Source organism: Manduca sexta, chromosome 3 (assembly GCF_014839805.1).
Source record: "Manduca sexta isolate Smith_Timp_Sample1 chromosome 3, JHU_Msex_v1.0, whole genome shotgun sequence".
Lineage (NCBI taxonomy): Eukaryota > Metazoa > Arthropoda > Insecta > Lepidoptera > Sphingidae > Manduca > Manduca sexta.
In genome coordinates, this window is record NC_051117.1 from 6812074 (window position 1) to 6826840 (window position 14767).

General features: G+C 37.2%; 1 non-coding gene across 1 annotated transcript; it reads right to left on the reverse strand.

Annotated features, from left to right (window-relative positions):
• Positions 1 to 8461: 8461 nt before the first annotated feature.
• Trnad-guc lies at positions 8462 to 8533 on the reverse strand. The gene has a single exon. It is a non-coding gene; the product is annotated as a tRNA-Asp (tRNA).
• Positions 8534 to 14767: the final 6234 nt, after the last annotated feature.

The following is a 14767-nucleotide window of genomic DNA, read 5'->3' on the forward strand; positions in this document are numbered from 1 at the left end:
TCATCCTGAGCACCATGGAGCAAGTATCTAATTTTGTCGGCAAGCAGCAATGTGTAGTCACTGTTGTGTTCCAGTTTGACGAACATTGTAGCCAGTGTAACTACTGGACATAATAAGACTTAACATTTCACGTCTCAGGATGGCGAGCGCAGTGGAATACCAAACAATACTTTGTAATTCGAGGTGTTGGATGGTGCTTTTACTGTTTATGGGCGGTCGTATCGCTTACCATCAGACGAACGGCAAGCTCGTCTCATCATTCAAAGCAATAAAAAAATATTAAATGGCGTCTTCGCCACGGCCTAAGTTATTAACCACGGCTAGTCGCTACAAAGTCAGGTGCACAATAATGAACTTGTCAAGATGGCAACGTTGCATAACCAACGCGCGACACGGTACGCAAGACCGACACGTGCTCGTGGGGAGATCTGAGGTGTTACCAGTACTTTTTTTAATTGAAATGGATGATGGTGATTGGTCATCTGTAAATATTTGTATCTAGACGTCATACATGGTATGGGCATAGTTCTACCAGTAAAATCCGATTCTTGCTTCCCTTTCGTAATTTATGTAAAATCTAATTATGATTGGAACGATTTGCAAACCTCATCTTTGGACAATTAATATTTCCAACTCCTCCCTATCTTTCTATTTGATCAATTTCGTTACGGGATAAGGACATAAATTAGTTTTCCCTGAGCCTCGTCGAGCTTCACTGCTCGATGTCATAAAATGCGTGCCACTGCTGACGCTGGCTTACAGGAGTTGTAGTGGTGGGTGTGAGGGCGGGAAAGTCTTGTAAACCTCATCATTGCATATGTATGTTGTATTGGGTTCCCTTTGGATAAATTTAACCTCCCACAAAGATGTACGATACTAGAAGACAGATGCATAATTACTATAGAATGATGATACTATGAAAAGAAGAAAAAAATTAATATAAATCAACTTTAGAATAAACATAAATACATTAACAAATACCAGAGGAATCTGTTATCGGCATTTGATAATAGTACTTAAGATTTTTCTCGAAGGTTCATAATCGTGTCAATTGGAATTTATTTCCCGTCCTATTACGTGATAGGCGAACACTAATTATCTAGATATTATCAAGATTGGAATGATTATTTCAGTTACGAGTTATAGTAACATTTGCGTTTATATAATCAAAGACAAACGTGACTTATATAGCAGCGATAGCCTAGTTGGTTGTGGAACGGTCTGGCGAGACGAATGTCCGCAGGTTCAAATCCCAAGGGCACACACCTCTGACTTTTCTAAAATCATGTGTGTATTCTTTGTGAATTTATCGTTCGCTTTAACAGTGAAGGAAAACATCGTGAGGAAACCTGCACATCTGAGAAGTTCTCTATAAGAATTTCGAAAGTGTGTGAAGTCTACCAATCCGCACTAGGCCAGCGTGGTGGACTAAGGCCTAATCCCTCTCAGTAGTAGAGGAGGCCCGTGCTCAGCAGTGGGCAAGTATATAATACAGGGCTGATATTTTTATATTATAAACGTGACTTATAAAAATGATTAGCGTCCTTATGAAACATTGTCCGTCGAGTGTTTCCTTGTATTCCCCCTTATTCATAGACGTTTTTTATCTAAGGACGGAGCATTGCTGTGATAACAAGTCTGTTTCTCAGTGCTGACGGCATGGCAGCCTTCGCAGTGCGTCATAGGGCCGATGTGATTGGCTAATATTGAGATACAACTTGAATCTAGTTGGCTGTCAGATAAACAAAGCTGTATAAACAGCAAGCTGTCAGAAAAATAAAGCTGAGAAACAGACTTGTTATCACAGCAATCTTATGATATAGGAGTTAAAACCCAGCTATGAGACCTCGCCGATACCATCTTCAAGGTTTATAGGTGGTGGTACTGTATCAATCATTTTAGTGTGATCAGGTACAGCGGAAGAAATACCATTATTATGTTCGGGTAATACCGGATAGAGATAATCTCGTTGTTTCAATATTGTTAAAAAAAACAATGGCAAACAAACGTGGTGCAAAAATTACACTTCGGGCTGTTTTCCAAATTAGGAAACGTTGTCGGGGTTAGGCGTAATCTTGACGGTATTACCCTTTGATCCGATATTACCCCAATGCACTCCATACAAATATTTAATTATAATAGCTTTGCCCTATCAGGAAGAATAGTATGATCTTGGTTCGCATATAAAACTGATTACAATATCCTTCAAAGAACTTAACTTACAGATTCTTACGATTAGCTAATGTTATAAAAATGTACTAATGTTTCAGGAAAATATAACTCATATTAATGAGCGTTGAAATTGTTTAGATTCGGTTTGTAAAGTTCAAGTGCATTTACACACACACACACACACACACACACACACACACACACACACACACACACATACACACACAGAGAAAGAGAGAGGGGGAGAGAGAGCCAGAGAGAGAGACACTCACACGCACACACACACACACAGAGAGAGAGAGAGAGAGAGAGAGAGAGAGAAGGAGAGAGAGGGGCAGATAGAGAGAGAGAGAGACACACACTCACGCCTTTATTCTCCGTAGGGGTAGGCATAGGCGTATTGATGCACCCACACCATGGTGCCATAAGGGACAAGCCTATCGCCATATAGGGCACAAATTCCAAACTTAGGACTGATACTGAGTAGAATAGTATCATTTTGCCCGATCCGGGAATCGAATCCGTGACCTCAGCACTGCAGTCGTACATACAACTACGCCGACGCAGTCAAGTGCATTTTTTATGTACAATAATCGAATTATAATTGGTTTTGGAATGCTTATTTAATTTAATGAAATGAAATGAAATGATTTATTGGAATCTGTAAATGTTATACATTATTTAGATTCCGTCAATATTAACTCTACCACCAGCTCGGAAAGCAGTTCTAACCAGAGAAGAACGGGCAAGAAACTCTGGTGTTGCTCTTTTCAATCAGTTTAGTGTACATGATAAAGTGAGAAGAGAAAAAAAAATACAATTGGTTTTTTATTGTTGTTTAGATTATTAATAATATCAGCCCTGTTAGCTTCCCACTGTTGGGCACACCTCTAGTAAAGGTTAAACCCCTAATCTACCACACTGGCATAATGCGGGTTCGCAGAATTCACATATCTTCAAAATCTACAAAGAATAGTCCAGAGGTAGGTTTCCTCACAATTTTTTCCTATACCAATTTATCTAGCTATAATTAGCAACAAATACACGTTACTGGTGGTAGGTCTCTCATATGTAAGAGTCTGCCTGGGTAGGTACTACCGCAATGTCTATTTCTACTGCCAAGAGCAGTGTGTAGTCACTGTTGAAGGATATTGTAGCCAGTGTAACTACTGGACATAATGAGACTTAACATCTCACGTCTCAGATGACGAGAGCAGTGGAATACCAAACAATACTTTGTAATTCAAGGTGTTGGATGATGTTTCTTCTGTTTATGGGCGGTCGTATCACTTACCATCAGGCGAACGGCAAGATCGTCTCGTCATTCAAAGCATTAAAAAAAAACTTATGTCTTAGGTGCTGCATTCGAACCTCGGACCTACGTCGCAGCAATCCGATTCTCACTAGTGTATAACGGCACTTTTATAGTAACTTTAATGTTTAAGAACGAAGGTCTGTTATAACGTATAAGGTCTAGTTCATAACGGTCTAGTAAATATCCGGCAGTTAATGTATAAGACAGCCAATGCATGTAGTTACTTTTGTTTACTTTAATTTGGGAGTATAACTTTCATATTTGGTCGGCTTATATTTGACAATCACTCGGACATTGTAAAATAGGCCGTAAAAGTATTAACTCTAAGGTCTAAAAACCTAGTAAAAATAATTTTACTATAGAGAATAGTTTCTCGTAACACTTATCTATCTATATATACTATTATATAAAGCTGAAGAGTTTGTTTGTTTGTTTGTTTGTTTGAACGCGCTAATCTCAGGAACTACCGGTCCAATCTGAAAAATTCTTTTTGCATTGGATAGCCCTTTGTTCGTGGAGTGCTATAGGCTATATATCATCACGCTATACCCAATAGGAGCGGAGCAGTAATGGCTAATCTCAGGAACTACCGGTCCAAACTGAAAAATTCTTTTTGCGTTGGATAGCCCTTTATTCGTGGAGTGCTATAGGCTATATATCATCACGCTATACCCAATAGGAGCGGAGTAGTAATGGCTAATCTCAGGAACTACCGGTCCAAACTGAAAAATTCTTTTTGCGTTGGATAACCCTTTGTTCGTGGAGCGCTATAGGCTATATATCATCACGCTATACCCAATAGGAGTGGAGCAGTAATGGCTAATCTCAGGAACTACCGATTCGAACTGAAAAAATCTTTTTGTGTTGAATGGCCCTTTATTTGTGGAGTGCTCAAAGTTATATATCATCACGCTATGACTAATAGGAGCGGAGCAGTAATGGCTAATCTCAGGAACTAACAGTTTTAACTGAAAAATTCGTTCTGTGTTGGATAGCCCTTTATTTGTGGACCGCTATAGGCTATATATCATCACGCTATGACCAATAGGAGCGGAGCAGTAATGGCTAATCTCAGGATTTACCGGTTGAACTGAAAAAATCTTTTTGTGTTGGATAGCCCTTTGTTTGTGGAGCGCTATAGGCTATATATCATCACGCTATACCCAATAGGAGTGGAGCAGTAATGGCTAATCTCAGGAACTACCGATTCGAACTGAAAAAATCTTTTTGTGTTGAATGGCCCTTTATTTGTGGAGTGCTCAAAGTTATATATCATCACGCTATGACTAATAGGAGCGGAGCAGTAATGGCTAATCTCAGGAACTAACAGTTTTAACTGAAAAATTCGTTCTGTGTTGGATAGCCCTTTATTTGTGGACCGCTATAGGCTATATATCATCACGCTATGACCAATAGGAGCGGAGCAGTAATGGCTAATCTCAGGATTTACCGGTTGAACTGAAAAAATCTTTTTGTGTTGGATAGCCCTTTGTTTCTGGAGTGCTATAGGCTATATATCATCACGTTAGGACCAATAGGAGCGGAGCAGTAATGAAACATGTTGCAAAAACGGGGAAAATTATTAGTTTTGAGATCTTCCATTGCCTTCGCTGCGTAAACGGTTAAAATTATGCAACTATGATGTATGACGGGATTGTTCCACTTAAAATGTTCTAAAAAACATATTATAAAACAAAGTCCCCCGCTGCATCTGTCTGCCTGAACGTGTTAAACTCAAAAACTACCCAACGTATTAAGATGAAATTTGGTATGGAGACAGTCTGAGACCCTGGGAAGAACATAGGCTCCCGGGAAACTACTACTTTTATAACGGAAAACTTTAGTCTGAAAAACTTTATAACGCGAGCGGAGCCGCGGGCAAAAGCTAGTATATAATATTAATCATTTAGTTTCTAACGCATGCGTCGCGTGCAATCAACTCGATACGCAAATATGAGCCGTAATCTCTAGATCTAGGTCAGATATTTACGTGATAATGTCACTTCCACTTTTAGCTGATGATGATAAGGGGACTGGCCATTATCGCTTTTTTTTTGTTGTAAATTTTGTGATTCAACCCTTAAAAGACTTGTAATGTAATTTACTAATCTTGAAGGTAATGTAATTCGTACTAAAATAAATTATTAAAAGTCTCTTTTATTTTAAGGACGTTTCTGGAACAGTAAATTGGTGAATTTAATAAAAAATAACAACGTTAGGGAGGTTCCTTCAAGGCCTAGTTTCTTCATAATTGACTGTCATATTTAATACATTATAAACTATGAAGTTTAATTATAATCTCTATTATAAAGGAAAATTGTAATCACATAGGAAACGCCCTTTCCTCTTTTTCGCTGGTAAAAAACGCGGTAACGCTTCCACCATTTGGGGGAGAGTGAGACGGTCATGTTGGTTTCACCAGTCTTACGGCCCAATGTCGACACTCAGGAGTATAGTACCTGAGAGGGCATTGGACCGAGTCCCTAAGCCTGTTATACATTACACCGGCCCAAAATTTAGGAGTTTAACATCATCCGAGCGAGCATTGGACCGAGTACCTATTTCTATATATGCCTTACACCGGCATACCAACCAAAACCCGCTGTGGTCTTCTTCAGCGCGTAAGAGACGGCTTTGGGGTATCTTGTTGCACTAAAATAGCTGCGTAGAATCGTCCCTATGCGATACGGCATTGCGATACGTCCCTACTTAAGGGGGCTACGATGCCTCCGTATCCTAAAAGACGCCTTTGGTGTTTACCACATCGGAAGACCGACTACCCGCATTGTCGTCTACCTCGGTGTCAATGCATTCGTGCAGCCCCAATGCTCGCCCCGCGACCCCGAAAACCCAATAAGTCGCTTGTTACTACAAGCAGGGAATACCGAGGTGGAAATTTCTAGATGCCCACGAGCCACAGGGCACACACTTCCTTAAAACAATCCCTGAAAAACAGCAAACCTTGTAAGTCTAATATTTCCGAGTGTCTCTTGGAAACCAAAAAGAATTAAAGGCAGTTGACCTATCATCATTCCCTTTAAATCCTTCGCCTTCCAATTCAACTAACTCGATCTAAAATTAGACCGACCTCAGGTGACTTATATAGGAAGTCTCTTGCATATTGTTATGCAAGGTGTCATGCGTAAGCGAGGGCAGCCTTCGGTTCGGTCGCAGAGGGTCACATACATTTTCCTCCTAGTACTATTTATTTACTACCACGTATATCCGCCTATGTCTGATCTTATGTATTATGCATGAGTTGAGGCATTTATTTTATAGTTGAGATGAGTTCTAAATTCAAAATTATGAAGTCTCTAGGCATGTATTAGTTTCAAACTTTTCAAAATTTAAAAGAAAGTTATAATTCCATAGGCTGATACGTATGACTGTGTTCGAAATTAAAAAAAATATCGTTGATGGAAGATTTCAATTTTGTGTTCTAGAAGGATCAGTGTTAAAAAGGCTGTTAAAGTGATTGTTCAGATTTGAACTGATCTTCAAAATATTAAAGTAAAATTTAATATTATTTAAAAACTACTCAACGACTTAGCTTCCTTCTAGTGTAACGAAAAATAATATATATGGCCCTTTAAAAATTGATCTACATATAAATTACTTTTCACTATTAGTCAACTGCGCAATTTTCGTTGGGTTGTTTTTCGAGACTGCATAGTATAATTTAAGTGTGTCATCATAACAAAATGTCTGATGTAACTTATCGTACGATAACAATGAAATTTCGAGATTGTATAATGTAGATAAATAGCGAAGTTTGTACTATTTATCACGATAATGTAGATTTTTCCGGTCCTTTCTTCAAATGAATTACATTTTTAACCGTTATTTTATAATTATTTAATACCGATATACTCACCTACTAATATGTTTATTTATGCATGTCATACATATTATGAAGAAAATTTAAACTTATATCACGAATTTCGTCGTTTAAAAGCCAATCTTATTTAAACCATCTTGTTATCCTAGATCTAGCATTGGCCAGGATTTACTGCAATGATGGCAAGTCGGCGTGCAAGCTACTGACCCCGGCGCATCGCCCGCATTCTGCTCAGCGCGGAAGTGAACCAAGGCCGCGCTAATGTCAATGGCATTGGCGATTTAATCTGGCTGATTCCACTGCACTGGCACGTTGGATTTTAAATTTCGAATGTTTAATTGAAAAAACAAAAATATCGTTCTAACGGTTTGATTCCATTGAGTGAATTTTGAATATCGAATCTTTTATAAAACTAATGAATATGTTTGTAAAGGCACCGCGTTTAATTTCTGCGTAAAATATATTTTTATCGCATAAGTACCTAGATAATCTTTTTACGCATTAAAATTGCATTATGTAAATAACATTTCTTTATTTTATATTACGTTTTAGGTAGGTAAGATATTTTCGTGGCACATGTTGTTTTGAATGGTCTCCACAAACTGTATTTTTAACCGACTTCAAAAAAAAGGAGGAGGTTATCAATTCGACGTGATTTTTTTTTTAATTCACTATTATTTGATAGTTGACATCGACTTAATAGAGTTATTATAGGTCATATTACCGCGGATAAATATTTTTAAAATTTAAATACATTTGTTTCTTTGACCATGAATTCTCTATATTTCATTAAGGCAAACAAGAATTTAAAATCCAAGAAATACTTAATACATGGTCTAGGACAGGAAATTTCCGTATATTGTTTATCTATTAGCTAATTATTATTCTAATCGCGATGTAGGCTGTATATTCGCTTTTCCTTTTTTCATCAAGGCTTTACAAGGATTTAAAACAATATCGTTCCGTTCTGCTTAGAATATTGATTATATTTTGCCCTTTACCTAGTACTTTTAAGACCTTTATATATATGTATTTTATAAATCATTTATATTTATTTAACTTTTAAATGAGTCATATAATAAAATGATTTGCAAAAAGATAAACAAAAATATGAAAATAAAAATTCAAAAAGAGTTCTCTCCGGCGGGGAATCGAACCCCGGTCTCCCGCGTGACAGGCGGGGATACTGACCACTATACTACCGAAGACTTATGAGCTGTGGCAAAATTATGAATCATATAAAATAGATTCATATTATGTTAAATAAATTTAATTAGTTACGTGAGCAAGATAATGTAATCATCAATAAAATTATTTTGATTTTTTTTTTGTCAAGAACAAATTATTTCTCTATGGCAGTTTTACCACAAATTTAATATTAACAAGCGCTACATTTTTATTCAGTTTTATAATTAAACTATCATAATATATTTGAAATATGAATTGTTTATCACTTACTAGAACTATGAAATGCTTTTCTATAAAAAAGTAAGGATTGTTTTTTTGGAATCTTGATGAAAAAAATTCTCTATTGTTCGAATTTTGAAAATTCCTAGTTAGTCTTTCATGGAGTTTTTATTTCGACGACGAAACTGCAGGCCACAAACAAAAGTTAATTTAATATTTGAAAATCGAATCTAGCACGTTCTACAATTACAATGAACCATTAATAAACCTATTTAGTAATTTATAAATGGGATCTATGACGCAAACGAAGTCTCGAGACTTACATCAGAATCGAATTGAAACCTTACAACCGAGAGACACATGACCCAGTGTTTAATAACACGATCTATTTGAGACTCGTGCGAGTAAATCTATTGTGTAATCTATTGTTATTGATGGTAGGCCTCTCATATGTGAGAGTCTGCCTGGGTAGGTAGTAGGTACCACCGCAATGTCTATTTCTGCCGTCAAGCAACAGTATGTAGTCACTGTCAGTGTAACTACTGGACATAATAATACTTAACATCTCATATCTTAGGATGGCGAGCGCAGTGGAATACCAAATAATATTTTGTAATTAATGGTGTTGGATGGTACATTTTTAATGTTTTTTTAAGTGTTTCGGGTTCCAAAAAATTATTCTCGTAATTACTTGTTTAATGAGATATAAATATATTTATGATTTAATACTTTTATATCCAGGGGCCTTATTCTCTATCCCGCACGTTATTTTGACAGTGCGTAACAAGCACGTAACACAACGCATCATGTTTAGGACTATAGAAATTTGGCTTACAGAATACTATTCCACACACATTTCTCGAAGATAACATGACACGGCCGCGTTACGCGTTTACACTATCATACAGAATAAGGGCCCAGGTGGCTGGATCAATAATGTATATCGAAATAAAATTTGCTTATGGTAGGATATATTTTATATCCGCTCGGATAGCCACCACATTACACAAGGTGTTAAAACCCGCCATAGTGGCCCACGTGTGTCGCTTTCCGGGATCAGCCTGTGTATATCCGGTTCCAACAGGCCGGCATAATTGTACCGACTGTGACTAATCGCCTCTCGTCAGTCGACATTCTATTGGCACCCACTTAGCATCAAGTGCAGTCACATTTCCGTACTTGAGAGCGTGCTCTTATCATAAATGACCAGAGTACAACGCTCTCCGATAAACACAAAACGTCTAGAAGAGACAATAGGGAAATAAAAAGTTTTTCGGTGTTTACGCAATATAGCTGTACAGGTGGCTCAGTCCACGTGAATTGCTCACGTGCGGTGCCGTAACGATCACGTTTAGCCACCAGACTGGCAGGTGACAGTGTAAAAATAACAGAGGGTATAAACAGGGGGACAGGGGAGGGTTGCGCCCTCTGGAATACATACTATCGTGTCTAAATTTGAGATTTGTTTGTTGAAAATTGGGTGAATAGAAGGCGTTCTTCTGTAGGGGTCGAAGCTTCAAAAACTAAGTCCGGTTTTGAGAAATTTTAAGGGCCATGATGTGCGTGGTTTTTGCCCATGTTCGGTATAGAATAGGGACCGAGACTGTATTTAATTAAGGTAATAACAAGGGTATACCCTGGGTAATAAGATGGCAACTGTACCTGGTCGAATCAACGCAAATAACTTGGTCATAATTTATCATTTCCCCTTTTCCTTGGGTGGATAAAGAGATCAGGAAGGCATCGCTTAAGGGGTAAGAAACGCCATCAAAGCTAGGTTTGATTTGGATAGTTTTGAGCCTTTTCAAGATGTGCTTATCTCATTTTTGTCTACCAATTGGCGAGCATTATATATTAGACTCGGAGCTCGTACTCATAAAAAGCAAAATCGCTTAAACAAAGATTTAATGCCAGACGTCAGCAGTCTTTGTGTAATACTACAACGTCAGCGAGATGGAAATGTGAAGTGGTTTAAAAAAAATATAAAACCAAAAATTTATTTAAAAAATCATGGACGTAATCAGCGTATGCCTTAAGAACAGCAAACAGAATCTGTTTGTAATCAATTGAATAAAAATCTGCATACAAAATCTAGGGGGTTGCTCCAGATGTTCCAATGGGAGTCACATCCAGGACCATAGTACATGACTAAACAAGACCAAATACACGTTAAAAATCTTTAAAAATATACCTAACTAAAACAATTTCCGTGTTAATTTTTTTAAAATTAATGTTAAATTAATTTCCTCTTTGTAATTTTCATACATAACCGTGCAAACAATACGTAATAAAAGTCACGTTAAATTATTTGCTCTTTCGATTTTCTGCACGTTTATATGTTTGCTGTCTGGGGTTTTGTGTAACGAATTGAATAATTTATTCTTAAAACACATTTTGGAAAAGAAACTTTATCGTCACGTGTTACAGCGTCAAACAACTTGATCCAGCTTATATTAGCCCTGTATTATATGCCGTCCCACTGCTGGGCACGGGTCTCGTCTACTACTCAGAGGGATTAGGCCCTAGTACTACGCTGGCGTGGATTGGTAGACTTCACACCCTAAAAACTCCTATAGAGAATTTCTCAGGTATGCAGGTTTCCTCACGATGCTTTCCTTCACCGTTAAAGCCAGCGATATTTCACTAAGAATACACAGATAATTTTTTTGAAAAATTAGAGGAGAAACCCCGCAGAATATAGAATATAGAATATTAGTATATATATACGGGTATGGTTAGCAATGGACTCACAAAAGTTAAAGAAGAAGTAGTTAAATACGGATTGCATATGTCATGTCTCATCAGGGGGAAGGTATCACGGACTTTTCGTCAGTTATTTGGGTTATAATAACGACGGGTCTATTGCCATTCACTGGACATGATTCCAGATTCCCTACTGATAAAGCTGGAAGCATTACCTGATGCTGGCATCGAATTTGAGACCTTAGAAGGCATACCGCATAAAGTACTTAGAACTATCATGAATTTATCATTTATAGCGAAAAGTGCCTATTGGAGACGCAAATACTTTTTAGTGAAATATAGTTTTGGTTTTAATTATTTGAATTCCGATCCCTCGATGTAATGTCTTTTTGCTGTTACTTACTTGTCAGTTGAGAGTTTTTCGTCGTATGTAAATAAATATTTTTCTTACAACGCCTTTTTAAATTTAGCTGGTTGTGTACTGGCTCATCGTCAACAGTGCCCTGGTTACCCCGCTACCTCTTCAGAGATAAAGGATATGTTTAATTTTATCGTTCTAAGTATTTTTATTTTATTTCCTATAAACAAATTACATTTTATTACTCGTCCAGCTATGACGTCAATAGACAAATAACTCGTCATTATTATTCGGAACAAATCGCACTGCGCAAGGGCAAGGCCGCGTTACGTAACTCCACTTTAGCCAAATTGGACGAAACCGCATTCAAATTAATGCGTGTATTTAAATTACTTCCGTAATTATTATTCTGCGGTGTAATGTTGACACCATCACGCCGTGCGGTAGGAGGGTGGACACAATGTGTATATTTATAAAAATAAACCTTGACCCGATTCATTTAGGGTCCTGTCCAGTTTAAACCTATGAACAAATGCTTAAATTTCGCACAACAGTTTACTTTAAGAAGTATACAAGGGTTTCGGAATTGAACTCCTAATTAGTAAATGGGGGTTCGAAATTTGTGTAGAAAAACAATGTCACTCAAAAAGGAGTTCCAAACAAGTAGAGAAACGATCAAAACTGTCAGGCAATGTTGGTGAGTTTGTTTGTGAGGTTAATCTCTGGAACTAAATTATCGATTTTGAAAATTCTTTCACTAATAGAAAGGGAACTACAGAACCGAATTTAAAAATTCTTCCACTTATAGAAAGCTACATTACTCCTTTTTTTGTTACGGTGAAAGTCCCTTATTACTACCGCTCAGCCTTCTTGGGGGGCGACTTAGCGGTTATGTTGGGGTAACCGTTGCTTACGGCCCGAAGAGCCGCCTGGATTTGATGGGGACCGTTGGCCGGGTCAAGCTACATTACTCCTGCATGCTATAGAACATTTTTATCCCGGATTTGTTACGCAAGCGAAGTCAAATTTAGTCAACAATAACACAATGAACAGCAGGCCGGGCCTGTTTTTACGTAGTATTCGAAAATTAAGGTGTTTATATGTAGTAAAAAAGCGGCGATAGCCTAGTTGGTTGTGGAACGGACTGCCGAGACGAATGTCCGCAGGTTCAAATCCCAAGGGCACACACCTCTGACATTTCTAAAATTATGTGTGTATTCTTTGTGAATTATCGCTTGTTTTAACGGTGAACGAAAACATCGTGAGGAAACCTGCATATCTGAGTAATTCTCTATTAGGAATTTTCGAGGGTGTATGAAGTCTACCAACCCGCGCTAGGCCAGCGTGGTGGACTAAGGCCTAATCCCCCTCAGTAGTAGAGGAAGCCCGTGCCCAACAGTGGGACAGTATATAATACAGGGCTGATATTATTATATAGGTAGTACAATTAAGTTTCCGTACAATTTTTGTTTATATAACCTATTTAAATATAAGCAGATGTTTATATTGTTAATTATTTTTTGTAGAGTCGTTTCGGTAGTATAATTACAATTAGGACATAGGTTTAAGGAATACAATATAATCTTAATGTAATTTAGCGCTTAAGTATTGTTTATAATAATCGTGTTCTGTGCTATGGCTTTTGTTAAATAAAAAAAATAACTTCATAAATAGTTCCCAAGATAACTCGATACAAAGGTCCCATTAGCTTGTTACTTAACAGAGTGAGAATCAACGTTCAATCTCGTGCCACATGCCGGTGCACGTGAATTGTAATTACAATGAATTTATTTAAATTTATTCTTTTAATGGTTCGCTGGGTTTTAACTATAACTACTGTCTCGGTGGCGTAGTTGTGTTACGGTAGGTCTGCAAGCTGAGGTGTTGGGTTCGATGCCCACTTCACCACGATTATTCCATCTCATGAAGCAATGGTAGGTCTAAATATAGGTGGTCTCATGTAGAAGCCGACCAATTGCCATATTGGGCACGGACTCCAAGCTGGGGCCTTACCACCATCTTTTACAAAACAATCATATTGCAGGAACGTTTTGTTTCAAGCTCAAAGTAATATTACTCAGATTCGTACTATGACCTCATAAAAACAATATTGTTTTACTCCTGCGTAGGGATGGAAAAGAACGAATGATTGTCTATTCCCTGATTTAAGATGGCTAAACATTTTATGTACGTTCCAAGTCACGCATATACTGAACTGTTTAAATAAATATTAAAGTCAGAATAATATATTTTTATGTTAGTTTTATAAGTGCATTGTGAATAAAAAAATAAGCTATATAATTATAAAAAAAATATCCCTGTGGTTTTAAGCAAAGATTTTGGAAATCGGAAGTTTCTTCGGGTATGTATGCGACGGGAACGGAACGGTTTTACTAATGTCATTAGACCCAAGTTCGCGGTCGCAGTTTAAATGTTTATTGTGGCAGTGGTGTAATAAAATATTATTTAAACATTTGTTTATAGTTTTAACTTGATAGTGTCGATATGATGTCAAGCAGCGAGTGAGTATAATATGCTTTAATACTTTATATGCTAAAACGATGAACAAATTATTGTACAGCGATACTTCGAATACATTTTTAAAAATAATTGCCATGATTAATTTGGTTTAAAATATTCAATAGGTAACATATTATTAAAAAAAATCAATAAATATGACGAGATACTAGCGTATTATGCCTAGAAATTATATAAAAATCCTAATAGGACCAATATAAAACAAAGAAATCATACATTCATGAGATTTCGACATTGGAATTTCAAGAGGTTTTTTTCATTCAAGTGGTTTGCATTTTTTGGCAGCAGAGTTCGGAGAGTTTCGGGGCGACAGCTAGAGTTATTATGGGAATATTAATTACTAGCAGCATTGTCTTGCTCTATAAATTCGAAGATTTCGTATTCATTGGCTATCTAAAATCACACCACATTCATAATAAGTATGCGCCCTTTTTGG